Genomic DNA, 14030 nt, shown 5'->3' with positions numbered 1-14030 from the left:
ATTTTAAGTGGATTTGGGCCCAGACTCAACAACCAATTGAATCCCCAAACCTCCTGCTGAAATTAATGGGCTGCAACGTTCATGTTGACTTTAGTGGGATTTCTGTCCTGTGATTCGTTCATTGCTCTTTTCTGTATCTGAACCTTTTCCATTCTATTTTAAGTGTGAAGGGACTGAGCACAGCTCTGCTGTCTCTGCTTGTTGCACAGAGCTCTTTGCACACCCTTCAGGTTGTTAAATTCCGTGATATTTGAGGAGGAGTATTAATAGGCAGGATCCTGCTCAGGGACTAGCTTTGAAGGCCTCTAGGGTGGCATTCAGACTGCATGGGGTTCATTGCCACTCTTGCCTGGCTCCCTGACTCCAGGCAGAAGGTGGCCTGTGGACAAGCTCAGGGCACTGCCTGAGCATGGGCAGGCTCTCAAAAGAGGATTCCCAAAATGTGCCAGGCACTTCCTGTCTGATCCAGAGGTGTGCCAGGGGGATGGCTGGGAATTCCTTGAAAGCCTCTGTTTAAAGCCTAAGGGCCCCACACCTCTCTTTTCTGTTTCTGTGAACCTATTTATTTGAGAAATATACTATTTCTCATATTGCCCTGCTTTTATCACAATACTGAGCTGTAAGTAGTATCTTTAGTCTTGTGTAAGAGCCCTCATGCTTGGAGAGTAACATTGGTGTAGTTCATGACAATTAACAGGTTTAATTAACAGCTGCTGTGTGCAGGCAAGATTCAGGTTGGTAACACTCCTGGAAGGTAACACTGTGTTTAGTAAACAAGAATTTGTGAACTAAAAGTCTTGAGTGTTTGCTGACACCCTTGTATCTTAATGAAGGCTTTTCTTAAAATAACAAATCACACACGTTTGCCATCACCACAGGGCACCCCCTCCATCCATGCCTGGAGAAGGAGGCTGAGGAATACAAGCACAGACTAAAGCTGTCTCAGCCTTGTTTCCTTAAGGGCTGTTTTCATGCTCTCTATTCCAAAATTATCTCATTACACAGCATAGACCCATATAGCTTTGCAATAGTATCCTACCCTCCTTTGGTCTGTGAACTTATATCTGAAACATTTTTATTTGTTGTCTTTTTAATGTCATATTTTAAAGCTTCTCATGGTGCTTGACCTGCAAATGGATACTTGAAACCAGGATGAGCTAAATCTCTCTATAAGAACAGTTTCTGTGGAAAGAGTACATTCATATTAGATTATATTCAAACTGTGCTGAAGGAGTGGAATTGAACCAAGAGGGAAATATGATTTCTATTGCCTGCTTCTCCTGTAAATGACACATCATTTCATCTGGCTCATTTTTTTATTAGTATTTTCCCTCCTGCTTCAGTTGCAGAATTACTGTGATTTGGGGACTGGCAATTTTACTGAGACCAGTGTCTTTCAGGTAAGGTGCCTTCCACCTCTTTCAGAAAGGATGCTGCTGCTTCATTTGAAATCAGACTGTCAGACAACACGATTTGAGTTTGTTAAGAACTGCAAATCAGTTTTCAAACTAGAACACTGGCACAGGTCTAATTTGACAGATCTCTGGCATGACAGAATTTAACAAGTTGGGTTCAGTGCATAATCCATGCTTGACGACAGCAAGATAAGAGTTTCACCAAAAAAAAATTCAGAGCCCTGGTGTTTCTCACATTTAGGATTGTTATTGATGTTCTGGAGGACATCTAGATATCACTAACAGATGGCAAGGAGTCAGCAGCTAAACAAAAAATGTGTGTGTCCAACTAGAGGTTCCTGACTAGAGCTGAAGTCTTTCAGAAGCTGCTGTATTTCCCATTGAGACAGAACTATTCTGATCTATTGACTTTTTTTTTTTAAAGTGAGATGACACTTTGTCAGAAATTCATTTTGTCTGTTTGATTTTTAAATATTTCATTTTCAAATGAACACTTTTTGTCTTCTTTAGGGCTAGATAAATTCATTATACTTACATACTATAGCCAGTAAAATCCTCTTCATACCTGTTAATACTAATTACCTATATATGTATAGACATGCATTATATATTTATATTTTATTAGATATCTATTCACAATATATATCACTAATTATTCTCTTGAAAAAAATATTAAGAAGTTAAATGTTGAATGCCCAGAAGTTCAAATGTGGGCTTCCAAAGAGAACAGCAACTTGTATTGACCAAGAAGGCAAACAGGATCTGCAGTGCCTAAAGGATGGGGTTAGATCTGATAGAGAGAGAGAATTTATGTAAGATCTGATGTTAAAAAAGTTGATTGTGATCTCTCAAGTCACGTCACATTAGTCAAGAATACAGCCTTTTGTTTTCAAACATCATTAGATTTTTTAAAATGTGTAAAATGCATTCAGATTTGTTAATGAAGATATTATAGTATTATTTTATACTGAAACGAGCAATGATTGACACTTGCAGCAGGGCAGGGTGCAGGTCAGACCTGTGGTGGCAGTGGCACAGGGCGGGCAGGGATGGCAGGATCCCTGTTCCAGGGCAGCCCTGGCATGGGATGCACAGCAGCTTCTGGGCTGTGTCATTGCTGTTCTCTCATTTTCCAAGGTGCTGTGAGGAGCTCTGTGTCCTTGCCATATCCTCTAAGGCAAAAAGATCTCAAGTGTCACAGTGTCTGCTCTCTGGGGATGCTGCTAATAAAGTGCTCTGCCAGTGCCTGCTTCTTAGAAATAACCCAAACTCAGGAGGTTACAGAATCCATTAACCCCAGGATGTGTTATTATCCCTAAGCAACAAAGATTTTTATGAGCGAAATCATAGCTTTGACAACAATATATTTTAGAAAATAATGCCATGGTTCCTAAAAGTCATGAAGATGTCTTAGAAGTCATAGGTTTTAGGTTTTTCAGCAGGTCCGAGATTTATTTTTTAACATTAGTATCACGATGATGTCTAATTCTCAACAATTTTCAAGTTTGAAAAAAGTACTATTTTTTTTTTCTCCTGATGAAATGTGGGTTCAGACCTTGGGCTCTGAGGAAATCAGTAAATATTGCAATACAAAAACATTCCACAGTCTTTCAAATCCTGACTGTTAATTTTTAAGACAGTATGAATTAATTGTAAGTTTCTGACACAGACACAGCATCTAAGAGAACTGCAAGATTACAGTCCCCAGAGTATAATCAGAAGATGTTTTCTTTGGATCCTTCATCCTCTTCCACTGCTGAAAGCATTGAAATGAGGATGAAACTTTATTATTCTGGCAGAGTCAGAGCCAAGGCAGCGAGTGCTGGTAGCTCTCATTGAGCAGATGTTTGTCACTCTGCCTGACCAACCATTCCTGTTCTCCCTGGCTGCCACAGCTGTGAAAGGGAAACTGGCCCTGGAGCTGTTGGGGTGACAGGCTCAGACTCCTCCAGCTCCCCAGCAGCAGCACTGGGTGTGTGTCACAGCTCAGGTGTGCATCAGCCAGCTGTGGAGGCTGCAGAGAGGCATCTCCTTTTCTCCTCCTGGGAAATACCTACAGCTGGCAGATCATTTCCAGAATATTTTCCAGCACCTGATTTTGCCAAAATCTAAAGCTGATGTTTTTGGAGGCTTTCTCTTGGGCCCATGACTTCAGACGTGCTTTTGGAAGTAAGCCTGATACACCTTCTTGTCTGTCAAGGGCCAAAAAAAATAATTATTATCCTTAAGTTAGTTGATTTACCACACCAATGCTGCAGCTGTTGTGTTTGAGGTCATGGCCTCTAAACTCTGTATCTGAAAATAACATAGGATGCTGCTATAGAAATGGCTGGCAGCAAACAGCAATTGTTGCCTGCATTTCTGGATTCAAGGGTGGCCAGGAATTCAGCTGTGCTGTAAAAACCAGCCCACATGCAATTTGTTTCTTTATGCACCTTCACCTTGCCCATGGGGAAGGATGCCCATCCAGTAGGGTGGGTGTGTGTTTTCTCTGGAGCTAATAAAGCCTGGTTTAACTCTTCCTCATACAGGAATGCAGACTGCTCTTGCAGCTCTGGTCCAGATGGAATACCCCAGCCCAGAAATGAATGCTCTGAGGCATTCAGGCACACCATCTTCATCTTTTTTGAAGGATGAACTTGCTATGGGAATGTCTGTCTGTCTCCTGCATAGCTCTGAAAGTTTGGCTGCCTTGAAATTTAACTCAGAAGCATTGTAATTAAATCTTGGCATTTGAAGTAATTAAGAAGCAGTCTACATTTTAGCATAATCTCAAAGCATCAGCAGGGTGCTGACAAAAATGAAATATGTTAATTTAAAAGTGTCAAAGTTCCTGTAAGCACGTGGTTCATACTGTTGGCAACAAGCTCCTCAGAAATAGCACTGCAGCCCCAGTAATCCAGAATCCAGCCCTTCTCTAAGGAGGGGTCAAAGAGGAGAGTCCAACTGCAGGAAAATGAGGGCCAGAGTTAGCACTCCCCATCAAAGAATAAATCTGACCTCACCATCTCTGCTCCTTCACCTCAAAATCTTGGGGAGGTCCAGGAAGCCCAGACTGTGAGCATCTCCAGGAGATGCCTAGGAAGGAAGCAGAATCCAAACTACTGCTTAGTACTTCATCTGGAAACTGGACCTTTGACATTGATAAATAGCCAGAAAATGTTTCTTTCCATCAGTGCCTCTGGGAGCCTGTTCATCACCACATGCAGATTCAGAAAAGTAAAAAATGGAGACGTGTTTTAGCCCAAAAGCGTCCAGGAGAGAAACTCAGTCACCTGTCACCCAGTGCCAGCCAGGGAGTGGATTCACAGCTCAGGATTGCTGCCGTTTTACTGCTTGAAGAGTGTTGAAAAGGCAGCAGTGTAAATACCAAGACTTTTCAGTGAAGAGGTCAGGACTGGCAGCATCTGTGACGGTGACTCAGCCCCTACAAAGTCACAAGCGTTTTGTGGAGCACCCTTGTGTCAATCTCTTGGTGATAAGAGCTTTTGCCTAGTTTTAAAAAGTAGTCCATGAAGTCAAGCTCCCAAGGCAAATAAATCAGAAGACAAATAAAGGTGCTCAGATGTATTCATGGCATCCAGTAAGTACTGAGCACTCACGAAAAGCAGACGCAAGCTGCGTGTTTTCGGTGCCCTCAGTGTTAAGGAAACTTCCCAGTCTGACCATTCAAGAGACTCTCTGGAATTCACACTCCCAGTGCCAGAATTCCACTGCTGGGATATGTGGCATTCACATTCTCTGAAAAATCCCTTGGCCCAGGGTTTTTCTCCTGGGAAGCTGAGAAGCCTCAGAAAAAAGGAAAACAATAATTCTGTCATTTGCTTCTCCTGTTTTATTCATGTGTGGAATGTGTTTGGAGACAGTTTACCCACAGGTGATTGTTTCATTGCATTCTGCTGTGAGTTGTTTTCACTCTTTGGCCAATCAGGGCCAAGCTGTGTTGACACTCTGGAAAGAGTCACAAGTTTTCATTATTAGCTTTTTAGCATTGAGTAAGTATCTTTTCTGTATTCTTTAGTATAGTTAGTATATTATTCTTTAATATAATATAGTATTATAAAGTAATAAATTAGCCTTCTGAGAACATGGAGTCAGATTCATCATTCCTGCCTTCATCAGGGCATTCCCTGCAAATACAGTAGGGACAGAAGCCCCTTCACAGTGGGTGGATCCAGTGAGCTCCAGTCCCACTGGACTCCTTAACCACACAGCCAGACCAGGTTTCCTTCCCAGTTTAACCTATCTCAGAGTCTCATTTGTCTGCTTCCATTATGCCATTTATTCCTCCAAGGAGGAGCTGCAACAAAGGAACCCTTGAGCTTTTATAACCTCACAGTCTCCTGACATGCAAGTCTTGCTCTTCTTCCTGAGTCCCCGTCTCTGTGTGAACCCACCTCGCTGACATCACTCCTCTCCATCTCTAAAGATCATTTTTTAAGTTCTCCTCCTATGTCACTAGATTTCTGATGTGTGCACAGTAAAAGATGCCAAGGAGGGGTTTAAACAGATCCTGTATCAAAGCACACGGGTCTGGGCAGTGTGTGAAGGTTTAGACTTTGTTTCAGCAGCTCGGGGCAGCCTCCTACCAAGATCCATCACTCAGTGCTGAGGTCTTGGAAACCAACCATGTTTCCAGCAGAAGCTTTAGCTGTTGCATGAGATGCTCCCCTCACTCAGGTGTGTGTGTACCTGGAGCAGCTCCTCCAGCAGCTCCTTGGCATTTTGGGGCTGACTCATACCAACCACATTTTCCTGATGTGTGTGATTAACCTTGATATTAGTGACTAATAGTGTCTATCAAGTTTTTTCCCATTTTTCTGTGCTCTGTAAACAAGCATATCTACAAGCCCTTCCTGCACCATGGTTATGGCAAGCGGCAGCCCCAGCTGGCTGCATTCCCCCTCCCTGTGTGTTCCCACAAAGCAGGTCACAGGGACAGCTGTCCTGGTCACAGCCACAGCCTCTCACACATGGAAATTCCAGTTTTATGTGCAGCAGCTCAGACTGTGTGCTTTGCTTTAGTTGCCTGCAGACCCCAAACTTGCCTTTAGCTGCATCCACGTCTAGACCAAAGCAATGAGGTTTGGGGGTGGGAATGAGCTAGCAAATGGTTTTACATAGTGATGTGAGTTCTGGTGAGAGGAATCACACTGCAAAATAATGCTTCAACTTCACAGACTGATGAGATTACACTCCAGCCTGCTGGTACTGGCACTGCTGAGTGGTCAGGTCCCCAGTGCCTCAGTAGCTTGATTGCTTGCAGTTCCTGATCTTCCCCCTATGCTGACAACCTGCTAACTTGGGTTCAGAGTAAACTCTGGATTAAGCTAGAAGTTTCAATGGTTAAAGATGAGGTCTTTAGCTGCCCTCTGAAGAAAATTTTTAGTTTCCAAGGACCTAGGACACAATGTCTGGAAAAAGAGTCAGTTAAAGGTCAGTATGCCTGGAGGAAAGCAGCACTGTGGCAATTTAACAAATGTGGCAGTGCCAGGCTCTGCCTCCCACTGCAAAGGATCCAGTACCCAAGAGGCAGGGATGTCTATGAAAGTGTCTGTCCCCTGCATTTTGGCCCTGACCAGCTTTCTGTCACAGACCATTAAGTCTGACCCTGTTCTGCCATGCAAACTGTTTCATTAATCATTGGGTGCTCCATCAGCCATTCATGTCTTTGGGCATCCTACAGCTTTGCAGGTGTTAGAACAGCCCAGTTTCACAGGGATTAGGGATAGGTCACGCAAGAAAATGTAGGGAACTTTCGCATCCTCACACCAATGAGTTGGGATAGGTGGATGTAGGCAGGAATAAAGGCAGAATAAAGAAACTGGATGAGCCATTGGTCTGCATGGCATCTCCTGCTTCTGAGGCAGAAGAATTTGTAGCACAGATCATACTGTCACTTATACCAAGGACATTGCTTTGTGACTTCCAGCTATTGCTCTGGGGAAGCCTGGGGAAGCCAGTGGTGCCCCAATCCAAGGCAGGAATGGAGTGTTAAGGAGATTTCTCTCTGTATACATCTGATTCTCACAGCTTAGACTAAAGTGACGGGACCATCAGAAAAATGGACAAAACTGGAAAATTTTTACTTGGGACAGGTGTCCTGGCTGGCCAACTCAATTTTACTCCACTTAGTGGGAACAGTGCCAGACTGGTGGCCTGGCAGAAGCTGTGAATCTCAAGGCTTTCTTTCCCTTTTTTGGATTAATTTTAACTTAAGTTTCCCTCCAAAATGAAGTCAATGAATTCCCACTAATTTTGGATCCTTCATGCTTCCTCAACTACACATCACCTGCTGTTGTACAGAGCCAATACAAGACATGATCACACAGATTTCCTCACTGTAACAATCTGTCAAATGCAATGATTTCTGAGTGCAAAACTTGTGGCCTCCTGTAATCCTTCCCATCTAGCCTCTTCCAGCCTTTAAAAATAATTCCATACTCTTTCCATTCCCATGAGACCTGTAAGTCTGGCAGCTCTTGGTTCTGTAGGATGGGAAAGACCCTTTCTGTGCTAGCCTGGTAAGATTTTAGCATTAATGGGGTTTTTAATTGTTTTATTATGAACTACACAGACACAGAGCCCTTTGGCAAGGGCACCCTGTAGAAATAAATTGAGTCATCATCCTTATAATAGAAAAGCTAATTCAGTATGGATCTGTCCTCCAGTTGAGGGCATGCACATCCCTCAGAGAATGGTTTTACCAACCAGACTTCTGCTTTAACCACTGTTTGCTTTTCCTGACAGATCCTACTGTCCTGCCTATGGAAATGATTTATCCATGTCCTCTACAGTAATATGTAGGATCAGCCTGATCCTGGGCCCCCCTGGAACTGTGCTGCTCTACTTCCAGGACTACTGCATCATCCACTGCTAGAGGGACTGGGCTTGGAGACTGTTCTCCTGCCCAGAACCTAATTGCCCTCTACTTTCTGCCTTCTCTTCTATACAAACATAGCAATACAACCCCAAGTTTGAAATACTCTTCTCCTTAATATGTGAGAGTCTGCAGAGACTGTAAAACTTCCATCTGGTTACAGAGAGAAAAATGAAGAATTTCAGGTTGTTGTCTGTCCATAGTGAAGATGTGTTTGTCCTGGATCAGCTCTTTGTACCATTGGTATGACAGTGGACAAAGGCCTCCTCAGACACTTCCTCTTCTGCCCTGGCTTTCTTAATACCTTCTCTCTTTTGATTTGATATCCTCTTCTTATTGGGAAGGAGGGATTTCATGTGGAACTGGGCTAAAAGGGATTTTAATGGTCCACTAATTCCAGTGTCCTGCAAAAGGTATTGAGTCACTTCACAAATGTCTCTTGGTGCCCTCTCCATGACCAGGATGCTCCATGCAAACTCCAGACAAGTGACTCCCCTGAGCTGCCACCAGCCATGCATTGGAGGGTCACACCAGGGAACAGATCCTGCAGGCAGCACCCTCGAGAGCCTCCATGTGTGCTCTGATAAAAAAGCAAGTTTCCCATCCAGAGGTGTGTTCCAGGAGCTGGCTAAGTAAGCTGTACAGCAGATCTGTGCAATCACTCTGCCTGCCTGGAGTCATTCCCTGCTGGCCACACAGTCCCAGGCCACCTTCACTGAGAATGGCAGACACCAACATCTCTGGGAGGTAGATGGGTTTGCTCATGTGTGCTCAACATCTACTGAAAGGAGCTCAACCAAGACAAGCACGCTGGTGGCCTCGATCTGCTGGTACCTGACCCATCCAGGCTGTGCATGCCTTTGCCATGGGAGTCTCTGTTCCAGCTGCTGCCTCCAGCACAGAACTAACACCATCCATCACAGCATTGGAAGTCTTCCAGGATTACTCACAGGTGGTTCAAATTTTGTCTTGGAGTCAAAACTTGTCTTGAGATTTGTCTCCAAGGCAAGATTTGAACCATCTGTGAGTAATACTGTGAGACTTGAAGGCACCAGTGGCCAAAGCTGTTTTCTTGCAGAGTTCCTCAGTGAAGACAAGGTGCATCATTCCTGCCAGGCACCTGGCCAGGAGGGCTGTCACCAGGAGTCACCAGGAGTCAGGACCTCATTGCTAAGGCCAGCAGCAAGGGGAGCAGTGTGGTCCGGAAACACAAGAGGAGAAGCACAAAATGCCAAGGAAATGACATAAGAACTTGTCTTTGCACAACAGCAAACCAGGCCTGGGGAAGGAAGCGACCTTCAAACATCTCACTGCACTTTGGTAACACAAGCTGTACTCAAAGACTCCACACTGGTGACATTGCAAGTACCACACAGCATTTGTTTTTCTGGGTGGTAAATTGAATGGACGTGTCCTGAAGGCTGTGAGGGCTGTGCTATACAGACTGGTTTGGCTGGGTTGGTGCTTTACTGTGGTTGATAGATTTTTATCAGATGCTTTTACTTGTTAAATTTTCCTTGGTTGTGGGAACAATCCAGCAAATAGTAAAAATGATGGAGCACCAGGAGACATGCAGCCAAGGAGATCATTTGTTTGGCTGGATCCCTTCCTGCACAAGGGAGGCTTTGTGTGAGCTCACAGAAGAGCCGTGTTCATCTTGCTGTGGGCAGAACTGGCAGCAGGCTTCAGGCTTTGTCTCCATGCAGAGTCAGGCTGGCTTGGTTCTCCACGGAGCCGAAAACTCATTATTTCCGAGGTTACAGCCAGGCTGCTGGGAGGCTCCAGCTCCTTGTGAGAAGTGCCTGTCTCCCAGCAGCATTGGCAAGGAGGCAGCCAGGCCTTTGGACAAAGGAAGATGTTTGTGCTGGTCTCAGAAAGGAATTCCATGCTGCCTGAGAGAGCTGCCATGGGGGTCGTGCTTCTTTGGCAGTGCTGACCTCCTCGGAGAGCTGCAAAGACAGGGGAACCCATGGCCTGTGGGTCTAGGACACGGGGTGGTCATGGCTCCACCAGCAGCTGGTCTGCAAGGTAAACTGCTCTGATAGAGGTACAAATGCAGAAACGGATCAGGTGCAGTACAAATGCATCTGTGGAGGATTGGCTGCAGTGGCAGGGGGTGTGATGGCAAAGGGACAGCCCTCCCAGGGGTCTCCTGGGGTGCACGTCGCTCCTGCTCCTGCAGCACAGGCTCCCAGAAGCTCCTGATTAGGCACTGCCACCAGGCAGGACTCAGTCCAACAGCTGGGTGGTGAAGACTCCAGAGGGCTGCAGCAAACACTGGCCCCCTGCTCACACCTGAGGTACATCTGTGCCTCAGTGGGTGTTTCTCTGGCCATGACTCTGCAATCTTCCTCTTACAGACTCTGCTTTGTCACAATCTGGCTGTAAAACTGGGGGAACAGTAGCACCAGTCCTGAAGGCAGCTGTCCCTACAGGCATGCCTAGTTTTAGGAGCTTTGTGAGGGTGTGGAGAATCATTTGTAAGTATCCCTGTTGCTGGATCCAGACCATGGAATAGCAATGTGCTCTGACTTCTCCATGCTGGATGCTCAGGGCCAATGGCAGTGGGTAGCAGGTCTGTTTAAATGTGTGTGTCTCCCCCAAAAGCTGATGATGTGGTCACAGCTTTTTTGGGATGAGGGGTACGAGTCAATCTAATCATATATACATGAGAAAAATCAATGCCCTGGCAAAGCCAGTCCCATTTCTGGCTAGAACATGTCAAAACTCATCTTCAAAATGCATCCAGTTCATGGGAGGAACCTTGCTTCCTGGCCTTGTTGGGTGCAGGGATGAACATCCTTCACTGAGGGACCTTCACCACATACAGACCTCAGTACCAGAAATTGAATGTTTTGGGATGAAGAGGAGGGAACAGCATGTATGGGGGGGCATAGCCTGGAGCTCATCCTTGCATGCAAGGTGTGATGGGGATCCCATGGAAAAGCTGAACATGGGGACATGAATTAAAAGCTGTCTTCAAAGCAGTGCTTGTGTGTGTTGGCTGATTAAGACTGCAAAGATAACTGTAACACCAGGTCTCCACACCAGCCCATGGCTGTGATGCCTCAGCCTGACACAGGCCATGATTCAGTGGGTTGGGGAGAGGCAGCTGAGTGACCCAGCAGAGCCATGATGGGATGGTGAGCAAGGATGTCATCACTGGACAGCCAAGAGGTTTTGCAGATGCAGAAATATGGGGTGCAGATTTTTAAGGTGTTTATAGCTCTGTCCAGCCACACAAAGCTATTCAAAGGTCAGCAGGAGACCCAGCACTTTTCTGCCAGGTTTGTCCCTTGCTAAACACCAGACTCCAGAGATCTTGTCTTCAGACAAGGTGATGTTTTAATGGCTGAACAAATATTTTCCTTGACTTTGCTCTGGGAAATAGCTGGGCTTTTTATGGCCAGATTTGAAAATAATAATAATAATAATAATAATAATAATAATAATAATAATAATAATAATAATAGTAAAAACAGCTCTCTAGCATTTCAGTGAAAGTAGGTAAAGCTTGGCAAACTCCCCATAACTGCAAACAGGGCTTTTTGCTGTGGGCAGTGCCAGGCAGCATTAGAAGGCAGCCGTGGTGCCCAGAGCTGGGCAGCCCAGGCGCCAGCTGGAGGAGCTGGCAGCACACTGGCCAGCTTTCCTGCCAGGAATCAGCCTGGCAAGCCAGTTCAATAGCCTGCCTGTGTCCCACTGGAAAGCATCAAGGAAGATGTCACCAGTGATGAAATTGCTGATAATCCAGTGTACTCTACCAGGAAAATTATCCATCAGAAAAAAAAATTTAAATTGCCAACTCTCTGCTTGAGCATCTCTGCCCAAATAGTAGCACCCTGTGGAAGACAAATTCCCTTTTAGCACAAGATTTTGTTGTGGTCCCATGCAGAATTTGCCGTGAGAGAAAAACATCTCAGCTGTGTAGCAGGGCAGCTCCAGCCACCTCACTCTGCAAAACAGCCACCTGCACATCCCAGTGTCACAGCACTGCTTCAACCAGTGACTCAGGCATTGGCCTTTGCATATCTGCCATGGACTCCAGTTTATGCAGGGCCTGATGCTTTGCTTATGCATTCCTACATCTCCTCCAGATCCTAGGAGATGATGTTTGTCTTCACTCTGGTGAAGACAAAGGGTGATAGGAAGGGCCAGTAAGCTGGGCTCAGGATGGAGCAGCCTTCCCAAAGGACAGCTGATCTTCCTCTTGCTTTGTTAAGACAGGTTTAGCAGGAGTGGGTGTCACATCTGGCTTTTCTCTCCAGGGCTGAATGCCCTGGAAGAGCAAGCATCATGAACACATCCTCCCTGTTTTCCAAAGATCCTGCAAAAGTCTTGCCTGAACTGCATTCAATCAGGACTCAAAGTATGAAATTTTAAAGTCCTCTTGGGTTTTTTCATCACGGAAAGCTCACTGGGTTTTGCAGTGTCTGGTTGAATCCACATGCTTATCTTTCCAGGGGTACTTTGGAGTCAAGGCTGATTTCCACCTGAGCCTAAGCTGATGTTTTGGGGCCAGCCATAAGCAGCCCCATGTCCCAAGCTCTGATCTGTCAGCTCAGGCTGGAGGCTGGTGCTGAGGCCTGGCTGCACCCAGCCCAGAGGGGCTTGAGAAAGAGCTGGGGTTGGCAGCTCCCCTGGGACTCGCGGAGGTGAGGGGGATTGAAAATTGGCCCAGAATGTGGTGATTAGAGCACAAAGCCTAGCTGGAGGCCAGTCACTAGCACAGTATCTCAGGGGTCAAAACCACATGCAGTTCTGTTGGGAAGTAGCTTTATTGAAAAGGATCTGGGGATCTTAGTAGGTACCACACTGAACATAAGCCACAGAGAAGACTAAGGTTTGCTTTAGTCAAAACATTGCCAGGAGGTGAAGAGAGGAGATGCTTCCCCTGTGCTCAGCCATGGTGGATCACCCCTAGAGCCTTGTGTCCAGTGCTGGGCTGCTCAGTGCCAGGGAGACTGGGACACAATGGGGAGAAGCCAGTGAAGGGACACAAAGGTGAACGAGGGACTGGAGAGAGGGTGCAAAGTAGATGGAGCCAGGCTCTTCCCAATGGTGCCCAGTGCCAGGACAAGAGGCCACAGGCACATGCTAAAACACAGGAGGGTCCCTCTGAACTTCAGGAAACACTTTCTCACTATGAGTAGGACCAAACACTGACACAGCTGGCCGGGAGATTGTGGAGACGCCATCCTTAGAGATGTCTGGACATGAGCCCGGACAGCCAGCCCTGGGTGACCCTGCTGGAGCAGGGCTTTGACCAGGTGAGCTCCGGAGGTGCCTCACCTCAGCCAGCCCTGGCTCTGGGAGCTCCTCCAGAGGAACATGGAGCCCTTTGTTCACCCCAGATCCCACCTTGGGGCCGGCGAGATGTGGTGGGGTGACAGGAATAACGAGGGAGTGTGACTGGAGGTGGCGATGGGGTGACAGTGTGACAGGCCTGTGACCAGGCTGAGGCGGCAGAGGTGAGGGTGGCAGAGGTGACAGTGTCTGCAGCGGTGTGAGGGAGTGGCGCGGGAGTGGCGGGCGTGTGACAGGCTGCGATGGCGCAGGCAGGAGGAGGCTGGGCGGGTGACACGGCTGCAGAGGGGTGTCAGGGTGTGGCGGGGCGGTGACACGGGACAGGCGACAAGCGACGGGAGGCTCGCGTGGCGGGACCCGGCGCCTGAGGGGCGGGCGCGATGGCGGGAGCAGCCGAAGGGCCGGACCTCCAGGCCGCCGGGGGGCGC

This window comes from Agelaius tricolor, unplaced genomic scaffold (assembly GCF_023055355.1).
Source record: "Agelaius tricolor isolate 1412-34295 unplaced genomic scaffold, bAgeTri1.0.p SCAF_15, whole genome shotgun sequence".
Lineage (NCBI taxonomy): Eukaryota > Metazoa > Chordata > Aves > Passeriformes > Icteridae > Agelaius > Agelaius tricolor.
Note: the sequence above shows the minus strand (reverse complement) of the source record.